General features: G+C 36.4%; 1 pseudogene; it reads right to left on the minus strand.

Moving 5' to 3' along the window:
- Positions 1–1,008: 1,008 nt before the first annotated feature.
- Positions 1,009–2,183, minus strand: LOC116100273 (annotated as a pseudogene).
- Positions 2,184–7,728: the final 5,545 nt, after the last annotated feature.

The following is a 7,728-nucleotide window of genomic DNA, read 5'->3' on the forward strand; positions in this document are numbered from 1 at the left end:
TGGTCCAGAGTTTTTTACTGTAGGATGGCAGTTCTATAACATTCTGGCTCTGAGTGGAGAGGTATGTGCATTAGGTTCTGAGTATGCTGTCTGGCCATTACCCAGCAGTAGCTTTATTATAATAAACTTCCTATCATTTCCATTACCTGAGTATAAGTTTTGTTGGATATGAGAGGACCCCATACCAGAAAGGCTCTACTACATTGCTTACACTCATAAACTTTCTCTCCAATATGATTAATTTTTTTTTTTAGACAGGGTTTCTCTGTGTAGCCCTGGCTGTCCTGGAACTCACTCTGTATACCAGGATTGCCTTCATCTCAGAAATCAGCCTGCCTCTGCCTTCCAAGTGCTAGGATTAAAGGCATGTGCCACCACATCCCGGTTCAGTATGATTACTTTCATGATGATGATAACTTTAGAAATGTACAAAAGTTTCCCCATGTTAAATGCATTCATATGGTTTTTCTCTCTCATGATGATGAAGACTTGGGAAATTTGAAAATGCTTTACAATATTAAATACATTCATAAATTTTTCTCCAGTATGGATTGTTTCATGAAGATAAAGAAATGTGTGAAGGCTTCATGTATTAAACAGGATTTGACTGACATGCAAAGGCTTTACCGCATTATTTATATTTATAGGATCTCTCACCTGTATATCTTCTTTTATGTATTTGAAGATGATTTCAATGTTCAATGGCTTTATTCCATTGATGATGCTCATAGGGTTTCTCTCAAGAGTGTCTTCTTTTACTTACTTGGAGAGTACTTACTGCGACTTGCAAAAAGTTTTCCATGTTATTTATACTCATAGGATTTCTATCTAGTGTATATTCTTGTATGTGTAAGATGTCTGTTTTGTACAAAGACTTTACCACATTAGTTACATTCAGAGGATTTCTCTCCAGTATATGTTCTTTTATGGATCTGAAGATGATTGTGATATAAAAGGGCTTTAACACATTAATGATATTCATAGAGTTTCTCACCTGTATGTGTTTCTCTATGTGTTTGGAGGCCACTGCTTTGTGAAAAGTTTTAAAACCATATTGAATACATTCAAAAATTTCCCTCCTATATGTGTTCTTTTATGATTTTGGTGACCACTGCTTTGTGAAAAAGCTTTATCACATTGGTTACATTCAAAATATTTCTCTCTTGTATGTGTTCATTTATGTATTCAGTGATCACTGCTTCAATCAAAGGCTTTACCACACTGGTTACATTCATTGAGTTTTCTCCTGCATGTGTTTGCTTATGTCTTTGGAGGTCTCTCCTTCCTGCAAAGGCTTTATCACATTGGTTACATTCAAAAGTTTTCTCTACTGTATGTGTTCATTTATGATATTGACGATTATTGCTTCCTGCAAAGGCATTACCACATTGATCACATTCATAAGGTTTCTGTCCTATATATGCTCATTTATGTCTTTGGAGATTACTACTTACTGCAAAGGCTTGACCACATTGTTTACATTCATAGGGTTTCTCTCCTGTATGTTTTATTTTATGATATTTGACAAGTTTCCTCTTTAAAAAGGCTTTACCACATTGTTTACATTCATAAGGTTTCTCTCATGTATGCATTCTTTTATGACATTGGAGGCCACTGCTTTCTACAAAGGCTTTACCACTTTGTTAACTTCCATAGAGTTTCTCTCCTGTATGTGTTCTTTTATGATATTTGAGACCACTGCTACCTGCAAAGGCTTTGCCACATTGGTTAGATTCATAGGGTTTCTCTCCATTAAGTGTTCTTTCATGCCTTTATTTATGAAAGGCTTTATCACATTGAATAATCTCAGAAGGTTGCTTTCCAGTATGAATTCTAACATGTCTTTTGTGACTTTTAGAACTTTGAAAATAGTCTTCAATAGTATGTTCTTCCCAAATGTAGCCTATAGGTGTGAGATTTCTATATGTCTATGGTATTACTTCATTGTAGAGACTCTTCTGAGGAGGATCCAGCAAAGCCCACTCTTCCCAAATGAAGTTCACATGCACATCATCATCGGTCATTACATCAGTCCACCTTAGTACCACCAGATCTGACTCTGATTGTTCAGCAGTCTTGCTCCTCCTGCCCTGCCAATAGAGATGCCCACATTCACCATGGCATGGCTTGTGGTCTTCTACACAGCTAGTAACACATGCATCTGAGGAGAATTCTGAAAACATCTTCAAGGTACCTTCCAATACTGTTCATGATTGATAGTCCTGCCCAGAGTCCCTCATTAGCTTGGAAAACTCAGCTCGCCCTCAGGACAGTAAGCTCCTCTCCTTGGGGATCACAGGACAAATGACTAAAATAGGTAAAGCCTTCCAAGCACAGAAGTTCCATCCTACATGCAGACATAGCCATAATCTGGGAAAGTTGCATTTAATAGAATGTTCCAGTCTTGCAGAGCACTTATTTTCCATTTTAAGACACAATGTCCTTTCTTTGCATATTCAATTTTACACGCAATGTCCAGTGCAGCCATTTTTGTTTTATACTGGGGAAATCCAGCAGCCAAACATGTCTGGAGTTCTAAGCTTGCTGAGCTCCCCTCAAATTACCCAGCATAGGCACTCAAAACATATCACACTGAAACACACATGTCTGCACAGGAATGTCTTTTTTTAGTTATGGAAGTTTTCTTCTATAATTTTGTTGAAGATATTCACTGGCTCTTTAAGTTAGGAATCTTCACTCTCTTCTATAGCTATTATCCTTAAGTTTGGTCTCTCATTGTGTCCTGGATTTCCTAGATGTTTTGGGTTAGGAGGTTTTTGCATTTTACATTTTCTTTGATTGTTGTGTTAATGTTTTCTATGGCATCTTCTGTACCTGAGATTCTCTCTTCTGTTTCTTGTATTCTGTTGGTGATACTTGCATCTATGACTCCTGATTTTTTTCCGCAGGTTTTGTATCTTCAGGGTTGTCTCCCTTTGTGATTTCCTTATTGTTTCTATTTCCATTTTTAGATCACGGATGGTTTTGTTCACTTCCTTCACCTGTTTGGTTGTGTTTTCCTGTAATTATTTAAAGGATTTTTATGCTACCACTTTAAGGATTTCTACATGTTTACCTGTGATCTCCTGTACTTCTTTAAGGCAGTTATTTTCGTTCTCTTAAAGTCCTCTATCATCATTATGAGATGTGATTTTTAAATTAGAGTCTTACTTTTCTGGTGTGTTGAGGTATTTAGGCTTGCTGTGCTGGGAGACCTTGATTCTGAAGATGCCAAGTAGCCTTGGTGTCTGTTGCTTATGTTCTTGCCTTTGCCTCTTGCCATTTGGTTATCTCTTGTGTTAGCTGGTGTTGGTGTCTCTGACTGTGGCTTATACCCCCTGCAAGCCTGTGTTTCAGTACTTTTGGTAAACCAGATCTCTCCCAATGGTATTTGGGAATGGAAAGCTCTGACACAAGATCAGCTCCTGGTGCAGATGGAAACCGGAAAGATTCTGTCCCACACTGTTCCTTTGTTTCTGTGTCTTGAGAGCTCTGGGCAGGTCTTCTGGGCAGAAGTGGTGGGCTCACTTGTTCTCACATGTCCATACTCTTGGGAGACCAGCTCTCTCCTGGTGCTATTTGGGTATAGAATACAGTGGTACAGGTTCATCTCCAGGTGCAGATCAATACAGGAAGGTCTAAGAAATTATCTCAAGGTGATAGAATACAAAAATACAATATATTTAAAATAAAATTTCCAATAATAATGACTAAACTTGGTTAAACAAATGTATATTTTGCGTCTTCTTAAGCATTTGGTAGAAGTAATGTTAGCTTGTTCAGTCAATGAACCTGTAAAATGTTTAGGAGGAGCATGCCTAAGTGAACTAAAAATACTCCTATATATTATACCTAATATTGATAAAACAAATATAGCTGATTTTACTATGTTAGCAAATTATTAAACTAGTCTTTGTTATTAAAATTTACATAAATTATACTCTTAATTGATTTTTTTTTAAAGAGTCTCACGATGTAGTCCTGGGTAGCCTTGCCATGTAGACCGGGCTGGCCAGAACACACAAAGCTCTCAAAATAATTTTTTAAGAATACATTTTAAATATGGTTTCTGGCCCTCCTTGTGCCAGTTGGAATGGCACACCAGGTCCCTGGGCTTGGTGCCTTGACATTGCCCCAGAGCCTGTCACCTGAAGGACATGTACAGGCTTAACACTGGAGACACTGTAGCAGGCTGACACGTGCAAGTCCATGGTAGCCTCTGAGCTCAATGAGCTGCCTATCCTCTACCAACACCAGTGCTAACAATCCCTGCAGGAAAAGGCTGGAAAATATTTTTCTAAGTAAATGGTCCAAAGTAGCAAGAATTCTAATATTGAATAAATTTGACTTTCAACTAAAAGTAATAAGAAAAGATAAGAAGGACACTTCATACTCATCAAAGGAAAAATCTACCAAGATGAATTATCAGTTCTGAACATCTATGCTCCAAATGCTAGGCCATCCACATTAATAAAACAATCTTGACTAAAGCTCAAAGCACACATTGCACCTCACATTGTAATAGTGGGAGGTGATGACCCTTCAACTCTCATTAAGGGACAGATCATGGAAACAGAAACTAAACAAAGACACTGTGAAACTAACAGAAGTTATGAACCAAATGGTTTTAACAGATATCTATAGGACATTTCATCCTCAAACAAAAGGAGTTCTTCCTATCACCTCATGGTCCATATAACCAGTAACAAAACAGGACTCAACAAATACAAAAAGACTGAAATAATCCCATATATCCAATCAGATCACCACAGACTAAGACTGGTCTTCAATAACAACAACAACAACAACAACAACAACAACAACAAATAGAAAGTCAATATATACATGGAAGCTGATAACTTGGGCAAGGAAGAAATAAAGAAATAAATTAAAGACTTTTCAGAATTTAATAAAAATGAAGGCACACCATATCCAAACTTATGGGACATATTGAAAGCAGTGCTAGGAAGAAAACTCATAACTCTGAGTGCCTCCAATAAGAATCTGGAGAGAGCATATACTAGTAGCTTAAAATCACATCTGAAAGCTGTAGAACAAAAAGAATCAAATACACCCAAGAGGAGTAGACTGCAGGAAATAATCAAACTCAAGGCTGAAATCAACCTAGTAGAAAGGAAAAGATCTATACAAAGAATCAATAAAACCAAGAGCTGGTTCTTTGAGAAGCTCAACAAGATAGATGGGTAGCCAGACTAATCAGAGGACAGAGAGACAGTATCCAAATTAACAAAATCAGAAATGAAAAGGGAGATATAACAACAGAAACTGAGGAAATTAAAAAATCAGATTTTACTTCAAAATTTATACTCAACAAAACTTGAAAATGTGGATAAAGTGTACAATTTTCTAGACAGGTATAAGGTACAGAAGTTAAAGCAGGATCAGATAAACTATATAAATAATCCCATAACCCCTAAAGAAATAGAAGCTGTCATTAAAAGTCTCCTAATCAAATAAGGCCCAGGACCAGATGGGTTTAGTGCTTAATTCTATCTGACATTCAAAGAATGCCATCAAACTATCCCACAAAATAGAAACAGAACACTACCAAATTGATTCTATGAAGCCACAGTTACACTGATATCCAAAACACAAAAAAAGTTCAACAAAGAAAGAGAACTTTAGACCAATATCCCTTGTATATTGATATACAAATACTCAACAAAGTTCTCTAGAACTGAATCCAAGAACACATTAAAACAATCGTGATATTTCATCATAATCTAGTAGGCTTCATCCCAAGAATGCAGAGACAGATCAGTCTTCAGAAATCCATGAATGTATTGTACTATAAAAATAAACTCAATGAAAAAATTCACAAAATCAATTAATTAGATGTTGTAAAAGCACTTGACAAAATTCAGCATCCTTTCATGTTAAAAGTCTTGGAAAGATCAGGAATTCAAGGCTTATACCTAAACATAATAAAAGCAACATACAGTAAACCAGAAGAAAACATCAAACTAAATGGAGAGAAACTTAAAGCAATCCCACTAAAATCAGGGTCTAGACAAAACTTCCCACTCTCTTCCTTTCTATTCAGTATAGTACTTGAAGTTCTAGTTCAAGCAATTAGACAAAAAAAAATGAAAAGAAAAGAAAAAGGAGGTGAAAGTAATACAAATTGGAAATGAGGAAGTCAAAATATCACTATTTGCAGATGATATGATAGCATAATTAAGTGACACCAAAAATTCCAACAGAAAACTCCTAAAGCCAATAAACAACTTCAGCAAAGTGGCTGGATATAAAATTAACTCAAACAAATCAATAGCCTTTCTATACTCACAGGATAAATAGGCTGAGTGAGAAATTAGGGAAATGACACTGTTCACAATAGTCACTAATAATATACAATATCTTGATGTGACTCTAACCAAATAAGTGAAATATATGTACTACAAGAATTCAAGTTTCTTATCAAAGAAATTGAAGAAGACTCCAAAACATGGAAAGACTTCCCATGCTCATAGATTGGCAAGTATAATATAGTTAAATTGGCCATTGTCCCAAACCAATCTACAGATTCAATACAATTTCTATCAAAATTCCAACTCAATTCTCCCTAGAGTTGGAAAGAACAATTCTCATATTCATTCAGAATATCAAAAAACCCATGATAGAGAAAAGAACAGCTGGAGGAATCACCATCCCTGAACTCAAGTTGTACTACAATTATGATTAAAAACTGCATGGATTTGGTAGAGTGTCAGGCAGGTAGATTAATGGAATAGAATTGAAGCACCAGAAATGAACCCATATATGTCTGGTCACTTGATCTTGGACAAAGGAACTAAAACCACCTAGTGGAAAAAAAAACCCAGCATTTTCACCAGATGGTGCTGGTGCAACTGCCAGTCAAAATGTAGTAGAATACAACTTGATGCCTTCTTATCTCCCTGTACATAGCTCAAGTCCACGTGGATAAAGGACCTACACATAAAACCTTATAAATTGAATGTAATAGAAGAGAAAGTGTGGAAAAGTCTCAAACACATGAGCACAGGAGCAAATATCCTGATGAAAACACCAATGGCTTATGCTCTAACAACAAGAATCAACAAATGCAACCACATAAAACTTCAAAACGTTTTTAAGGCAAAGGATATTGTCAATAAAACAAAAGTTTAGCAACCAACAGATTTGGAAAAGAACTTTACCAATCCTACATCTGGTAGAGGGCTAACATCCAATATATTCAAAGAACTCAAGAAGTTAGACTCCAGAGAACCAAATAACCCTATTAAACAATGGGGTACAGAGCTAAACAGCCAATTCTCAACTGACAAAACTAATGACCGAAAAGCACCTAAGGAATTGTTCAACACACTTACTCATCCAGGAAATTAAAAAAAGACATAAAACAAAAAAACCCTGAGATTCCATCTCACACCAATAAGAATGGCTAAGATCATAAACACAGGTGATAGTAGATTCTGACATGGATGTGGAGAAAGGGGAAGAGTCCTCAGTTGCTGATGGGATTGCAAGCTGGTACAACCACTCTGGAAATTAGTCTGGCAGTTCCTCAGAAAATTCGATATAGTAATACTTGAGGACCCAGCTATACCACCCATGAGCAAATATCCAGAAGATTCTCCAACATGTAATAAGGACACATACTCCACTATGTTCATAGCAGCCATATTTATAATAGCCAGAAGCTAGAAAGAACCCAGTTGTCCCTCAACAGAAGAGTGGATACAG

This window comes from Mastomys coucha, unplaced genomic scaffold, assembly GCF_008632895.1.
Source record: "Mastomys coucha isolate ucsf_1 unplaced genomic scaffold, UCSF_Mcou_1 pScaffold21, whole genome shotgun sequence".
NCBI lineage: Eukaryota > Metazoa > Chordata > Mammalia > Rodentia > Muridae > Mastomys > Mastomys coucha.